This window comes from Echinops telfairi, unplaced genomic scaffold (genome assembly GCF_000313985.2).
Source record: "Echinops telfairi isolate 266 unplaced genomic scaffold, ASM31398v2 ScPeMD7_70;HRSCAF=299, whole genome shotgun sequence".
Taxonomy (NCBI): Eukaryota; Metazoa; Chordata; class Mammalia; order Afrosoricida; family Tenrecidae; genus Echinops; species Echinops telfairi.
The window spans coordinates 19,357,858-19,373,975 of record NW_022103968.1 but is presented as its reverse complement, the minus strand read 5'-3'; the positions used below and the strand labels follow the sequence as shown (position 1 = coordinate 19,373,975).

Genomic DNA, 16,118 nt, shown 5'->3' with positions numbered 1-16,118 from the left:
GCTCCCGGGGCCGGGCGAGCCGAGGGGCTTCCGTTGGGCTCCTCTCCAGAGGGGTCCGCGCTGAGAGCCTGTGGGCCTCCCAAGGGGGCTCTGATGCCCCGGCACCCCAGCCAAAGTCAACTTCGTGTGCGTAATCAGCTCTCAGCCCCCCTCCTGCAGCCGGCTCCCCGCGGGAGTATTTTTAGCTCTCTCGCCTCTTTTCGCAGCCGCTGTTTGGCTGTGCATGACGTGATGCCAACGGCCCCCAGATTTCCCCGGGCGCGTGGGGCGCTGCGCCTGCCTGGTTTGGCTGGGGGACCCCCGCTCCAGACCCTTGTCACCTCCCTAGCACCTCACGCAGGCTGGGGGCTCTCCAGCAAACTCCGTGGGACCATCGCCGGGTCTTCCACTATTCGACCCCCCACCCCCACCCCTCGCACCCGTAAACCGAAGCAGCCCAACGACGTCTTCTCCCCAATTTCGGGGTCGCCCACCCCGGTCTGTGTCTCCGGGACGGGAAACGCCGGCCCTATATCGATCTGGGTTTACTGCGGGCGCTTCTCGCGCAGGCGGCGCTCGCCGTTGTTTTCTGCTCTTTGCACACAATGCCCGCGCGTCACGGCGGCCCGCGTGTGCACAGCAATAACGCGAGTCGGGGGCGGGTCGTGCGTGCGCCGGGCTCGGGTACTGCGGGTCGCTCCGTGCGCGCGGGGCTTGTTTTGCTCCAGAGCCCCGTTTTTCCCGACGCTTACATCATTTGTTGGTTGGGGGAGGGAATCTGGGCGTTCTGATAGAATTTCAGCATTGCCCAGGCTCCCGGTTTCTGGAAGCATACAGGACCCTAGCTTTTTCATTGTTTTCTTTCCAGCGAGGGCGCCTTAGGTCTTTATTTTTCTGTTTTTATTGCTGTGCAAGTTTTTAGGTCACTACTGCAAAGGGCATTTCTGGCCGGCTCAGGTGCACCACTTCCCCGCCTTCATTTCTGCCAGTTCCCTTATAATCACTTGATCTCAGTTTCTCCGCCTCCTCCTCCTCCCCCTCCCAGCTAGAGACACATGGTTTCCACATGGAGACAAACTTCTTTCCTCTGACTGGACTTGACCTAGCTGCGGAGTTCAGCCAATCGGCAGCTGCAGCCTCTTATGACGTCACGCGTTGCTGAGGCCGAAAGCTCGGGGGTGGGGACAGGAGGCGAGCCAGGAAATCTCTGGGAGCTGTAGTGCGGCCAGCGGGTCCAGTCTCTTCTTAAAGGGACGCTCTTCTCCTCGGAGACGGGTGACCGTCCTAGAGTCTCCATTTCAGGTTCAGTGAGACCTTCCAGAACTACACGTATTGACCCCAGTCGCGAGTTCACACGTTCTGTTTTTCCTGTGGTTTGCAAAGTCCCTGGTTGGCAGGGCTTGCCTTATTTTCCATTGCAGCCAGAATGGCTTTTCATTGCTTCGTTGAGGTTTCGGTACTTTGGAGGGTTTGGCCACTGTGCTGAATTATTTCCGGTAGATTGGGTGAGTTTTTTTCTTGAGGGAGGGGGATTATATGAAGTCACCCAGTATGGCCTGCCTGTTCTGTGCCAGGCTGGGGACTCCAAAGGAAGAGAAGGAATATTTTGAGCTTGGGAGATTCTGCACGTACACTCCCCGGAAGTGTCAACAGATGTGAAGCCCTGCGAATCAATCGTACTGCTCCAGAAGTACTCGTCGTGGTGCAGACTGTATCCCTAGTGTCACAAATTCAGAAAGGACATGTAAATAAATACCCATCATCATCTCTACACATACATATTGTGTGTGTGTGTGTGTGTGTGTGTGTGTGTGTGTGTGTGTAAATGGAGTGGCACTGTAGTACTGACTCAGCCAAAGATTTAGTCCTTGTTTTGGAAAAGGCTACAACTGAAAGATAAAGGAAGTTTCACAACAGAATGCTAACGTGCATGTTGGCCAGCCAGGGGGAGCCATGGACAGCAGGTAAGTTCTGGAGGAGAGAAGGTCCCTTCTCTGTGTTGGGGAGAGTGGCTGTGGAGACAAAAAAGTCGCAGGATTAGAAAGGAGTCAAACACCGTGGGTTGCTCTCTGGAGTGGTTTACCTGGTTTGCAGGGTGGGGTGTTTCAGTAGGAACTGGACAGGCCAAGAGGCCTCCTCTTTCTCCTGGAGGAGGAAGCGCTGATTCTTACTGTCATGTGGCCCCACCCTGCCTCCCTGACTTAATCTGCTTGTCTCCACCATGACACCTCGGCTCCCAGTTCAGCAAGTCAATGCAGCGTGTCAAACACAGCCCTGCCACTGGACTTGACTTGGACTCCTCAGTCTATCTGGAATGCTTGCTTTCTTGACTTCCTCAGGGTCCCCTGCAGCTTACCCTACCTGCATCCAAACCTAGGTCCATTCCCACCTCCTCCAGGATGTTTCCCCAGGCTATGTGAGCCCATTCCGAATGGACTGTTCCATAAGCAGGAGTAGTTTGCTGAAAGCAAGCAAGCTTGGGAGTGGGACCGCGCAGGGGCCAGATTTCCACTCCACTTTTTACTGACTCTGTGGCCTTGGGCACAAATGATCTGATCTCTGAGGTTCCTCCATTTCTTTTTCTCTGAAAATATAATATAAAAATGTAAAATCACCCAGCTTCATGTCATTGCTGGACAGCTCAATGAGACACTGCACGTAACATATCTAGGATGTAGGAGTGGGTGCTCAATAAGTAAAAATTCCTCTGGGCTGTGGTCTTCTCTGTGCCATTCTCTGCTTCCTCTGCATTTGCTTGATCCTCACAGTATGTTGCCGTCTCTGTCACCATAACACACAGTGCACATTTCATGTAAATTGCTTGATTGGTTGGCTTTAGGGTTTACTGGCTGTGGCATGGCATAGAGGCCAGGGGAGATCTGGTAGGTTTAGAGAAGAGTTGGACATATTAATCCTCTCCAAGGGATCTGGAGATCTCCCCCAAGTCAGCACAGATTGCCTTTGGACTATGAGACCGTGCTCTGTGGAAGAAGATGGTGGGTCTAGCCTGGAGAATTGACACTGTCTACTGTCACTAATGTGACCCTGAGAATCAATGTGGCTTTGAAGGTGGGGATTGGACCACTTGTGCTAAAATTGAGGTCTTTGAGGCTGCTAATGAGGAGCCCTGGTGGCACAGTGGTTAAGCATGTGGTTGCTAACCTGGCAGTCCAAACCCAATCAGCAATGGCCTGGGAGAAAGACCCGAGGTGATCTTTTCAGTTAAGATGACAGCCAAGATAACCCTGTGGGGCAGCTCTGCTCTGTCACAGGGGATTGCTGAGTCTAAGTGGACTCAGTGGCACCCAGCATTGTCCTAGTAGGTCACATTTCTATGTGGCAGGCCTGCATTCCTCTTGGAAATACTTACTCAGCAAAGACTATTTGCAAATGCTTGTTTTCCCCCAAACACTTGGTGGGTTGACTTACAGATGGGGTGGGGTACTTGTTTTTGGTGGAGTTGTGCTAAGCACATTCTTAGATCTGGCTTATATTTCCTCTGCATACTAAATTATGCATCCTGGATCCAATCAGCCCCCCTCCCCCTGATTTAAAATATGACCTCTGCCTATTACTGAATGCCAGGTGCAGACTTTTGAGGATATAATTGTGGCCTTTAGAGGGCCAAAATTCTCAGGAACAAAGTGCCCTATGGAGGGGACTCAGGGCAAGAGGGCAGGGAGTAAAAGAAGCTATTCCTGGTTTGGGTGGAAAAAAGGGTCCACTAGCCACCCAAGTAAAACAACAGCTGCTCACCTACCATCCCTGTCTGACCAAAGTACTGTCTTATGGACACACCTAGAAATGTGACTTTTCCTCTGGGGGTGGCATGGCAAAAGTCTGGAGGTGAGACGGCAGGAAACGGGGTGCCAGAATGAAGGAGCAACAAATTACATGCTCTTACTCCTAGCTGCCATTCGCTGAGTGCTGGCTATATCTCACACCCAGGGCTAAACTTGCATGCTCTCCGCCTGTCTTCACAACAGTTCTACACCTCCACGAATTTTATTGCTCCCATTTTATGGAAGGGGCAGCTGAGGAGCCAGGGTATTGAGTAGCTTGCCAAAGGTCACATGGCTAGTAAGCGACTGGTCTTGGTTTTGAACCTAGACCTCTGACTCTGTGATCTTAACCATACACATGTGTACTCCTTTTACAACCAAGGAATGAAGTCCAAGGAGGTGAGGTGACTTGATTGAGGTCAACCAGTACCCTGAAGAGTGCTCGTGTTTGGAACACCCTGTTGATTGTCTCTTCCTGCACAAACCCTGCTTAGAGAAGGTGGAGAAGTAAAGCAGGAGACAAAATAGTCAACCAGAGAGGTTTGACTTGGTTTTGTTTTCCAGAGTTGTTCAACTTTCCTGGCCCAAGATCAAGTCTAGGGCTCGCTCCTAGGAAACTCCCAGCCCCACCTCCCTGCTGCCTTTCCCAAGTCTGTCCTCTGGGCATATTAGAGACCTTGGGCTGTTGCTATGGTACTGGAGCCGGTAGCAGGTTCATCAAAAGCCCGGGTCTTTTGCCTTAAAAAAAAAAAAAAAGCCTGGCCGGGCAGAAACAATTTGGCCACAAAGATTTGCATCAGTCATTGTGGCTTGTTCTGTTTTAGATCCTCTGCTCCCCCCACCCCCTGCCTCCCCACCCCGCACCGCCTCCCTACCACCACCACTTTCTATAAATACAGTTGGATAAATATTGATTTAAACTAGGTTTCTGGAGGAGAAGCACATGCTTGCCCTGGCCTGGTCTTCACTTAGATACTACCAGTAAGTCCAGCCTGACACACCTAACCCCCCAGCTCCAGCTTCCAAAGGACCCATTTGGGGGAGGTGCGTGGTGGCTTGGTGGCTTTTGAGTTTTAAAGGAAAGGAGAAAAACAGTGGGAAAGCAACAGCCCGACAAGAAATGGCAATCTTGCAGAACGAAGAAAGCCATTTCCAGCAGGCACAAGTTGGAGGAAGGCCTGGCCTTCTGAGCCATTCTCTTTTCCCCTCCATTTTGGGTTTGGTTCTTAGAGAAAGCAGGTGATGAAACAGAGCCTCAGGCACCAGGTGTCACCCCGGCCCCCCATCATCCTCACAATACCGAAGAGGAAGCTGAGGCCCAGAGAGGGATAGTTGCCTGCTTAAGATGACACAGCAGAGGCTGAGCCAGGTCCTCCTGGAGTATGTTCTCACCCACCTGAGGCAAGAACAGGTCCCAGGCTGAGCCCCGAACTCAGCCTGCCTTTGTTTTAGGACCCAGGTGTTCAGAAAGTCAGCAGTTCTCCAACCCAGTTTGCTGAGCCGTGGGTGTGTCCGGCAATTGCAAAGGTCATTGCACCATTCTCAATAGTCTTTCCAAACGAAGCTCATTTGCATATTCCATACTTAGGAAAATATTTTCTTTTACATTTGGGGAAAGAAAGGGCCAGAAGGCTGTGGCAGTGATGGGAATGTGGTCTGAGCCTTTCTGAGGAGGAGGGAGTCAAGCCTTCCCAGAGGGGTCTCTTCCTGACAGTAGGAGGTAGAGCTCAGGGCTGCCCCTGGAAGGAGAGACAGACAGACAGACACCTACTCTCTGGCTCTTTTGCTAAACTTCAGGGAAGCAATCTTCCCTGCTATCATTGTCCCTAAGTGGCCTGGCCAGAAGTGTTAATGCTGTCCACAGTTGACTTGACCTCTCTGACCCCAAATAAGGGGCATTTGCCACTGCCACTACGAGCTGGAGGCTCCTTCTTGGCTTCCGGGTTGTAGCAGGCTTCCCTGGGCCCCCAGGCTGGTGAAGCATGCTGTAAGTTCAGGTGACTTTAGTTTTCAGTAACAAAGGCCTCTGGGAAAGGATGTAAACAGAATCCCTTTAACATTTTTAAACTAGAGGAACCCTCTTGAAGGGAGCCTTTTGGCCAAGGCTCTTATAAAATGTGGGGTTATGTCACATGCCAATACTTCTCTCTAACATTCTTGGAGTTTATCCCCTCATTTATGCATTAAGTGGGTATTTAAGGAGCCCCCACTGGCTCTGTGCCAGGCCCTGTGGAAGGCTCTGGAGAGGGTTACAGTGCCTCCCCTCATGGGGGGTATCCTCTATTCCAGGGCTGTGGCTGTGTGCTGAGGGATGGATTCTGGCTCACTGAGACCCAGTAGGAGAGAATTGAGCAGACTAGCCTTGCCCCACGGGGTTTGCTAGACTGTATATGTTTCAGAAGCAGCTCACCACGCCTTTTCTCCTGAGAAATGACCTGCTGGGGAGCTCAGACTGCAGACCTTTTGGTCACCAGCTGAGGGTCAGTGCTGGGTTTCGGAAATTCCCCGTAAAGTGAACTCCAATCACGCAGGTTATTTCTCACTTGGGCTTTGTGTGTTTGTTCCTGAAAACAGGACAGGCATTTATCCTAGGCTTCCAAATGGCTTGCTGCCCAGTGCCCACCCCCACCCCCACCCCCAAGCCTCCATGTTCAAAATCCTTTGTATTTTTGTATTTGTCCTTATAATATCTGTGGAACGGACTTTTTTTTTTTTTCTGGCCTGAGTTTAGGAAACCAAGTACCATGTAAGCAGCTTTGTAAACAAACACATTCCACTCTCAGTTCCTTGCAGACAGGGACCGTCTGCACTTGGAAGCCTGTCTACACCAGCGCTCTCACCAAGTTCATTCTCTGAAAGACCCACACGCTTCTAATGTCTGACTCCCCTGTCGGCTGAGAAACCAAACACAGTTGCCATCGAGTCGATTCTGACTAGGGCGATCCCGGGTGAGTTGGAGTAGGGCTGTGCCCCGTGAGGTTTTCAGTGGCAGGTTTTTCAGAAGTAGATCACCAGGCCTTTCTTCGAAGGCACTTCTGGGTGGACTTGAACCTTTAGCCTTTCTGTTCGCAGCTGAGCACTTAACCAACTTGGGCCTCCTTCAGTGTTCCCTAAGGATCTTCAAACAGCCAGACTAGAAAGGTAAACACTACCCTGAGTGAGGAGGGGGCAGGAAAATTCTGGCTAAACTCAACCATAGAGCATTTGAATGACCTTACAGAAGATTTGGATGACCTATGATTTGAGGAAGTTTGTTCTGTATTATTATTGCCCTTAGCGAGAATACTTGAATAAAGATGACTTGGGATTAGGTGGCCTATTGTATTCAAATAGATGGCAGGGATGCTCTGACTTTGGCCCTGAATGTACAAGCGGAACCTACTGTAGACTTTGTGTTTATTCTACAGGGACACAGAACTAACTACCTTTGGGGTCGCTGTGTCATCTCCCTCCCACCACCACAGCCTGGCCATCCCAACTGTAATTATGAACTTCCAACACTCCAAGTGCTTCTCATATAACTTTCATTCTTCCCGCCAGCTGAAAAGTTTAGCTCAACCCCCAAAATAATTTTGAAAGCCTGCAGGGACTAAGGACTGTGCTTGGTGCTTCCATAGTGAAATGTGCCTGTCTTCCAGTACCAGTTCTCCACTTCAAAGAGTCAACCAAGAAAGACCAATGAGCAATTCTTATCTGTCTTCTGGGAGTCTGGTAATCTTGTGTCCAAGAGAACTGCTGACAAGAACAATGTCTTCTCGGTGCTCCAAAGGAAGAGTGATGTTGGCCCCCTTTTATTGAGCATTCACTACGTGTCAACACAAGGCTAAGTGCTTCACCTGCCTTTACTCATTCAATCCCCACATTTTTCCAATAGGAAGATACTATAATTATTCTCTGAGTCCCTGGGTGGTACAACCAGTTACTATGCCTCTCTAGTAACCAAAAGGCTGGAGGCTGCAGTCTACCCAGAGGTATCTCACAAGAAAGGCCATGGTGATCTTCTCTTGGAAAAGCAGCCATTGAAAACCCTCTGGAGCACAGTTCTACACACACACACACACACACATGCACACCACACGCACACGATCTCCATGGGTTGGAATTGATTCTGTGGTTATTGTTTTTTTTTAAGTTATCCTCAGTTTATAGATAAGTAAAATATTAGCAAGGCTGACTAACTCTTGCCAGGCTGTCTGCTAACCAGTTGTGTTGCCAAGGCACAGATTCAGGGTTCCCTGTCTTTCTAGGGAGACCCTAGGGCTCTTGGAGAAGCCTCTGGGACAGGAATCAGCGAGAGGCAAGCAATGGTACCTAGAAGAGTTGAAGTCAGGCTGAGGGTCCCCCTGGGTCTGCCCACTTGGACAGACTTCCGTTTCTCCCCACTCCTCCTGGGGCAGAGAGGGGCATCCAAAACCTTCCCAGGTTCTTTGGATGTTGGCACTGTGGCCAGTTAGTGGAGGGCGGTGGTCTGGGTGTTGCTGTTTGCATGTGCATTACCATCTTGCCCAGCACACTTGGGGGAACTTCCTCACCCATTGAGTAAGGCTCTGTCCATGCGGGTGTCAGGGTGTGAGTCCACGCCCTACCAGGCTGTACCAGATTTCCTGAAGGCGCCCAAGCTTGTAGGGCAACTGGGCTGGCCTGTGCTGGGAGCCAAAGGCTTGTGCCAAAGGAGCCAGACAACAGAGGTGAGTGTGAGCCACAGATATGAGCTTGGGACCCTGGCTGCTACCTTGGGAATGTAGGGCAGCTGGTTCTGGTCAGAGGCGCCGGGTCCAGCATTTTGCTCTTCTTGATTGAGATCGAGGAAACGTGAGTGCTCTTAAATATAACTGCATTCATGCCACTCCCTTGTTCACAGCCCTCCCGTACTTTCTTTTCTGTCTAGTTAAAGTAAAATGCAAACTCCGGGTTATAGCCCTGGGATGGGCACCTGTGCCATGCCTTGATAGCTACTCAGAAATGCAGATTCCCAGGGCCCCACCCAGACCTGCTGGATCAGAATCTGCATTTTACCACAATCCCCAGGTGATCTGTGTGCTTACTTAAGTGTGGGGCGCTGGCCTAGAGGGCTAGAGGATCTTTCCTGATGGCCCCTTCCTTCTAAAACGACTCTTTACCCTTATCCTAATTATTCTATTCATTTCTATTAGTCTGTTTCCTTGAAGACAGGGACAGGAGGTCGTTTTGTTCATTTTCCCAAATTCTCAAGATAGCATAGTGCCTGGCAGGTAATTGATCTTAAGAATGCGAAGGGGGGGAAAAATAATACAAAGGGGCTTCAAAAAGTTGGCAGGAAAATTCCATTATCTTTTTATTCCCTGTTCCCACGAATTTCTTTGAAACTCCCTCGTATTTGTTGAATGGCTGCCTTTCTGACCTAGTGTTTCTCCACAAGGGAGCTACAGATAGGTGGGAGAGTTCTTCCGTATGTGGATTATTCCTGAATGTGGCAGGATCTTAATATCCTTGGTTCCCACTCTATAAATGTCCATTGAACTTTCCCGGTCATCGAGACACCGAAAGATACTCCTACACACTGGGCAAGCCTCTTGGTGGGGGCGATACTGCCCCTGGGTGAGCCCACTGCTCTGGCCAATTTTGCTTGGCCTTGTCGGATTGATCATACCAGGAGGCATGCTGTAGACCGAGCTTCAGAAAATCCAGGTTTGAATCTCTTCACTACCCTCATTCCCTCCGGGAAACCCCTTAACATTTCTGGGCCTCATCAGAAAAATCCGACTCTCTAAGGTGTGCTGAGGATGGGGTGGCCTGACTGTATGCGAAGCACCGGGCACATATTCCCTGATCACAAAACGACAGGTAGAAAGCAAACAGGGGTAGATTATTCAAGGATCGCTGGAGAACCCCAGAATCACAATGTTGGATCTGGGAGAAATGGTGACATCACTGCAGTCCTCCAACAGGCACGAGTCTGGCTATGTTTTTTGGGGTCTCTTTTTAATCCATGCTGCACCTGAGGTTGAGAATGCAGACACAAGGTAGCAGGGGCTGGCTGTCTGATTTCCTGTCCAGGGCCTGCCCAGTTCTAAGAGTAACCTCCATAGGTTGTTGCCTAGAAGAGCGAGGTGACGCCAAGGTGTGGGGGCAGGGGAAGGAAGGGGGGGTAGGGTTACCCAGGGGCTGTGCCAGGAATGGGGGGCATTCTCTGAGTAGAAAGGGAAGACCGCTAGTGTGTTTTTTTCCCTTCAAGGTTTAAAATCATAATCCATATAGCTTGGAAAACACAGTTGCCATACTACAGATTGATAAATACCACACATACAAAGAAAACTGTAGATTAAGTCAAGCTTTTGAATGTCAGTGCAAAAAAATTGAGACCAAATATTAGCTCAAGAAATGGAAGCAGTGTGTTCCAAAGAGCACAGCGTACCCTGCTGGCCAAGGTGTCTGCCAGGGATGCCAGGGAGCCAAGGAACCTAGGGGGCTAGAGGATTACAACCACCAAGGACAGGAGATGAATGCCAGGCAATAGCAAACGGGGTAGGGGGTGGGGGGTGGGATGGGGAGGATGTCATTGGGGGAAAGGGGTAGTGGTGGAAACAACTACAGGAAGCAGTGAGAAAAATGAATTAGATACAACAAAGAAGTTTACCTATGGTGGTCTTTCCGTTGAAAACGTCTTGAGAAGAGAGGTGAGTAGGGGTCGAGCCGCAGGGATGGGCCCGAGACCCTCCCTGGTCCTAGGGCTTGTGGTCAGAACCCACAGAGACGGAGTTGATTCTGAGGGCAGCTTTTCCTTAGGGAAACAAAATGAACCCTGGGAGAAAACAAAAGCAGGCATCCGATCCCATTGGAATGTAACTTGATCTTGACAGTGAAGGCTTAAGGCCTCACAGGTCGAAAGATCAGCAAACAACGTATTCCACTTTAGCATTTTTTGTTTTTAACTGAATAGTCCAGAAAAAAAAATTAAGGAGCTGGGGAGAGAGCTACCTCTCTAGACTGAAAGCCTGAGCGCTTAACCTTGACTTCCTCTGTTAAAGCAGATGGCTGTGTGGCCTGGGGCAAGTTCCCACACCTCTCTGAGCCTCCATTTTCTCATCTGAAAAACGGGAACTGTGCTGAGGATCAGCCTCATGATGTAACATCTGTGAAGCGAAACTCTACAGTGCTATATTCCGAGCAGCCTTCATTTGGCATGGTCTAGCAAAATCCTCCCAAATGCCTATCACAAGCCCCCTAATACCTACCCTACCACCCCAGGAGGGTGCTCTGGCAAAAGTCAGCCACTTAGATGTGCATAATTATTGAGTCCTGCAATGCAGATTTCTTCACGAATCCAGAATCAAGCAAAAAAAAAAAAAAAAGACATCTGAGAGTTTAACACATCCACTCTAACCACTGAATAGGCTGCTATGTAATAGGGGCCATTTAATAATGGAAGACGCCTTTTTCTAAGGGGGAAGGGAGAGGCCAAGATAGAAGTCACGTGCCCCTGCCAGGGACCCCGATCAAGTTCGACAACAACAAACTTCCTGATTCCAGGAGCTCAGCTTCTTGCTGCCTCCCCCTGCTGCCTCCTTCCTCTGTGCCTTCTCCCCTCCCTCCTTTCTCCCGGGGCGGGCACGGGCACGGGCACGGGCACCTGGGTTGCTTGGTGCGTTTCTGTGTGCTTGGGCTGTCAGCCGGCAACCCTGGCGACCGGAGCCCGGGGAGGCGGCAGCTACCTCTGGGCTTAGCATTACGTCATCCCTTCTAGACCCAAATTTATCTCCGCTGCACACAGACCCGCAGCTCTGAGTCGCCGCGGACTCGAGGAGAGCTTACGCGTGAAGTTAGTTAGGCAAGGCTGACTCACCGGGCCCAGGGGAAGCTTCTCGGCTGCTCTTCACGTTTCTGGGCTCTGCGGGGAGGAGGCTGCGCTTGTCATTTGGGGGTGGGGGCTGGCAAGATGTCTAACTGCTCCGGTTTTCATTTAAGAATTCGGAGCTCACCTTCCCCAGACCCCAACCTTGACTCTAGAGCACCCCCGCCCCCTCCACCCTCACAAACGATCTCAGAAAGCAGTGGCCTGCGCAGTAAGCACTTTGCAGTTCAGGGAAGTTTGCCTAGCACCAGGTGGCATCCACCCAGTGACCTTGAACCTCATGGTCCTGCCCTCTCTTCCATCTCTCCCTCCCGTCTGTCTGCTGAAAAGATCGAACGCCGACCAACTTCACAGTTCGCTGCTTTGCGAGAAGTCGCTCGGAAATTTGCATCTTGTAAACTGAGCTGTGAAGGTAGCCCTAGAATTAAGAGCTTTACTTAGCGCCTTCGGAAGGCAGCTCACACCCAGCTGATTGAACCTGTAGAGGCTTGGGTGGGGGAGGGGGGGGGCTTCTGGGAGATTTCCTTCCCCTTCCCGGTGAAACATTTGTCGTCGGTCGACTTTGGAAGCCTTGCTTTCCCTCAGTTTCCCCGTCTGCATTTGGAGGGTTCCCCCATGCGGAGGGATATGGTTTGTGGGTGGCAGTTGCCTCCTGAGGATAGAGCCCTCAGCTTTGTGCTCTGAGGGTGGGTGCCATCTGGAGGCAGGGAGGCTCCTCAAGGGAGCACCTTCAATGGCAGCTTGAAAAGCCGGGGGATTTCCCTGTAGATGGCCAAGCCCCCAGCACGTGTGTTCTTCGGACACGACCAGGTGGCCTTTTAGTGACTCTCCCCCTGCTTTGATCCGCTCCCTCTTTGCCATCCCTCTAGTCATTCACCTGGAGGTCAACATACTACCCCAAGTATCTTTGTGATTATTATTATTTACTGTTGTCTTCCAGTCGGTTCTGACTCATGGCAAGCCCTGTGTTGGAGAAGAACTGTGCTCTACAGGGTTCAATGACTAATATTTTGGGAGTAGACTACTAGCCCTTTCTTCCAGGCACCTCAGGATGGACTCAAATCTACAACCTTTCAGTTAGCACCCGAGTGCTTACCTGTTTGTACCGCCTAGGAATTCTGCCCTAAGCATCTAGCCAGCTAGAGCTCTATGACCTAGACATTTAAACCCCTCTTGAATCCATGTAGAGTTTGAATTTGGACTACTTTCCTCGATGTACATCATATGGATTTATCTCCCATTGGGTAAAATAAACCTTCCTTTTACATGTCACACTTGAACCCTGGTGCCGTAGTGGGTTATGCGTTGGATTCCTCACCATAAGGTCGGCAGTTCGAAACCATCAGCTGCTCTTTGGGAAAAAGATGCAGCTTTACTCCAGTTAAGATGAGCAGTTTTGAAAACCTACAGGAGCAGTTTTACTCTGTCCCCTAGGGTGGCTTTGAATCAGAATGGACTCAATGATAGTGAGTGCATTTATTTGTCATAAGACTGCCCTCTTTAACTTCCTAGGAGTAGCCCTTGGCAATTTAGGATCCGAAGTTCAACGAGGCCCAAATGGTGGAAACCACCTTTCAGCCTAAGAATGTCTACTCTCAACTAAGAGATATTCTGAGTGGATAGGTGTTTTCTATTAAATCATTTTGTCCCACCCCTCTCCCAACATGCCCCTTGTTGAGGGTGGAAGTTATATTTAAAGGGGGAAAGCTCCGATCTGAAACAATCTAGCTCACAGCTGAAAAAGCACGGCCTTGGTTTCAAAGTCTCTACCTACCCCCAAAATTAATTCTCCTGTGGTTTGCAAACACCTCTCATTTTTCGTATTTGATGGAATATTTATTTGGTTCTTAAATGTGGTGCCAAGTATAATATTTTAAAAGGCTGGCAGAATTTTGCAGCTTGCCACCATATTGAAGATCATGTTCACCCTGGAAATAAAAAGAAAAGTATACGCGGAGAGGATGTTAAATGCAGCCTGGAGTTCATGACATTTTTGAGAGGGTAAGGTTTCCACTTTAAAATGCTACTTTCTGCAGTAGCCATTGCAATGACAATAGGGAATGGGACATTTTCTCCTCATCAGAAGCTTTCTGATAATCTGGATGTCCACCAGCAGGTTAAAATAATCAAGTTGGGGAAAAGGTATGGATATATTTACAAGGTTCACAGCTTGCTCCGAGAACCTTCAGTAATCATGACCCTCTTGCTCATCCTCCCACTAGGCCGGTGGTTCTCAACCAGAGGTGATTTTTGTCCCTCAGGAGACATGTGGCAATATCTGGAGACACTTGTTTCCACGCCTGGGTGGGGTTGCTACCGGCACCTATTGGGTAGAGACAAGGGATGCTGTTAAACATCCTACAACATACAAGCCAGGCTCCCACAACGCAGAATTATCTCGCCTAACTTGTCAATAATGCCAAGGTTGAGAAATGCTGGTCTAAGTCTTGAGGACAAGAAAAGAGAGTGGTGGTGAGAGCTGCTTGGGGCAGTCTTTTAATGAGTTCCTCATTCTCTGTAGCCACTGATTCCAGTTACCCTTCTATGGATTATAGCATAAGCAAAAGCGATCTTTAACATGTTGTTCCTGGTTCTAGCTGCCATCTCAAACCAAACCAAAACACGCTCACTGCCATCAGGTCCATGTCACCTCAGAGTGACCCTGTAGGACAGGGTAGAACTGCCCCTGTGGGTTTCTGAGACTGGAACTGTTTACCAGGAGTAAAAAGCCTCATGTCTCTCCTGAGGCGAGGCTGGTGGTTTGGAACTGCTGACTTTGCCGTTAGCTGGCCAACGTACACCTGGTGAGCTCACGCATAGCAAAATGGAATGCTGCCCAGTCTGGTGCCATCTTCACGATCATGGGTATGTGTGAGTCTGCTTTTGAGGTTACTGTGCCAGCTCCCCTCGGTGAGGATTTCCTTTTCATTGACCCTCTAGCAAACCTGATGTCCTTTTCTGGAGAGGTCATACCTGATGACGCTTCCAAAGTAAGTGAGCTGGAGTTTTGCCATCTGTGCTTCTGAGGAGTATTTCTCAGTTGAATTTCTTTGGAGATGGATTCGTTTGTTCGCTTGGCAACCCATGGGATATTCTTCAATAGTCTTCCCCCAAACACCATAATTCAAATGATTTTTCTTCTTCTTTTCCTTGTCCAACTTTTGCATAGCTTCTGTTTATTGAGTGGCTAGTATATACTGAGTGCTGGAATTATTTAATCTTCCCTAGAAGCCTTGGTGATGACATACTTCTTGAGAGCAGGGGACCTTATCTGTTTCTTTCACTACTGTATACTTATGTCTACTACAGTGTCTGGTACATGGCAGGCGCTCAACATATTAAATGGATAATTATATCTATTTTGTACATGAGGAAAGTGAGACCTAAGAATCCACACAACACATGATGATAGTTAACATACAGAACTGTCTATGTGGAGAGTGTTGAAATGGTAAATGCTTTTTTATACGTGTTTACCAGGTTTTTTTTACGTCCATGCAGCTAGTATAAGTCTCAGTCAAGATTTGAACAGAGTCCTCTGTAACTCCACCACTAAGTCACAAACCCATTGAATTATATCTTTTACCTTTAGCACCAGAGAGGTTTTCTGGCCTCTAAAACTACTAATAAGGGACTGAAGGAACAAAAAGGAATTAAAAAAAACTGCTAACCTGTGTGGCATTAATGGCTATGTGTTGGGCTACTGACCACAAGTCAGCAGTTCAAAACCACCAGCTAGCTGTTCCATGGGCGAAAGATGAGCCTTTCTATTACTGTAATGATTTACAGTCCGGGAAACACACTAGGGGCAGCTCTATTCCGTCTTATGGGGGCTTTGTGCGACTCAACCGCAGAGAGAAAGCAAGAAAGACCAGTCTGTGTGCAACGACGACCCCATGGGTTGTGCAGATGGTTACTGCGCTGGGTTGCTAACCGAAAGCTTGGAGTTTTGAGTCCACCAGAGGTGCCTGGAAAGAAGGGTCAGTCCTTGAAAACTATGGAGCACAGTTCTATTGTAACTCATATGGGATAGCAATATCAGCGCAATGACTTTTTATTTATTATTATTATTTTTAATGCCTCAGGGCATCGTCTCCGGTTCTGGACAATCCATGTTTCCGCAGAGTGATTTTGGTTGTTCCAGTGTGTCTGTGTGTGCTCTATGTGCTTGTGTTCTTTTCATTTTGCCGGTGAGGAAACGAAGGTATAGAAGTTACATTAGAAAGGGGTAGCAGAGGACTAGAGGCTGCTAAAAGGGTGGGGGGAGGGGGGCATTCTTGGTCACCATGAGTCCGAATCGACTCGATAGCAGGGAGTGTGAGGGAGTGGACTCACAGCTCATTCTATCGCTCCTCTGCCCCAAAGAAAAGCTTAATGGGTAACTTCTTTGGACCCAGGATAGGGAGCAGCAGTAAACCGAGCGGGACTACATCTCCCAGCGGGCATTGAGAAATCTTGCCTCGTGCTGGCTTACTGAGACGCTGTGCGTACTACGACTCCCAGCATGCAGCCGGCGAAGGCGGGAC

At 49.5% G+C, this 16,118-nt stretch overlaps 1 protein-coding gene and 1 long non-coding RNA gene across 2 annotated transcripts in view; one reads left to right on the top strand and one right to left on the bottom strand.

Annotated features, from left to right (window-relative positions):
• MXI1 (MAX interactor 1, dimerization protein) overlaps window positions 1–16,118 on the top strand; it is a 76,998-nt gene that overhangs the window by 2,453 nt on the left and 58,427 nt on the right. The window lies entirely within an intron of this gene.
• On the bottom strand, window positions 896–11,691 carry LOC123521848. Its single transcript, XR_006680187.1, has 3 exons — window positions 11,584–11,691; window positions 10,378–10,542; window positions 896–1,696 (listed from the first exon to the last, which is right to left on the bottom strand). It is a non-coding gene; the product is annotated as an uncharacterized LOC123521848 (long non-coding RNA).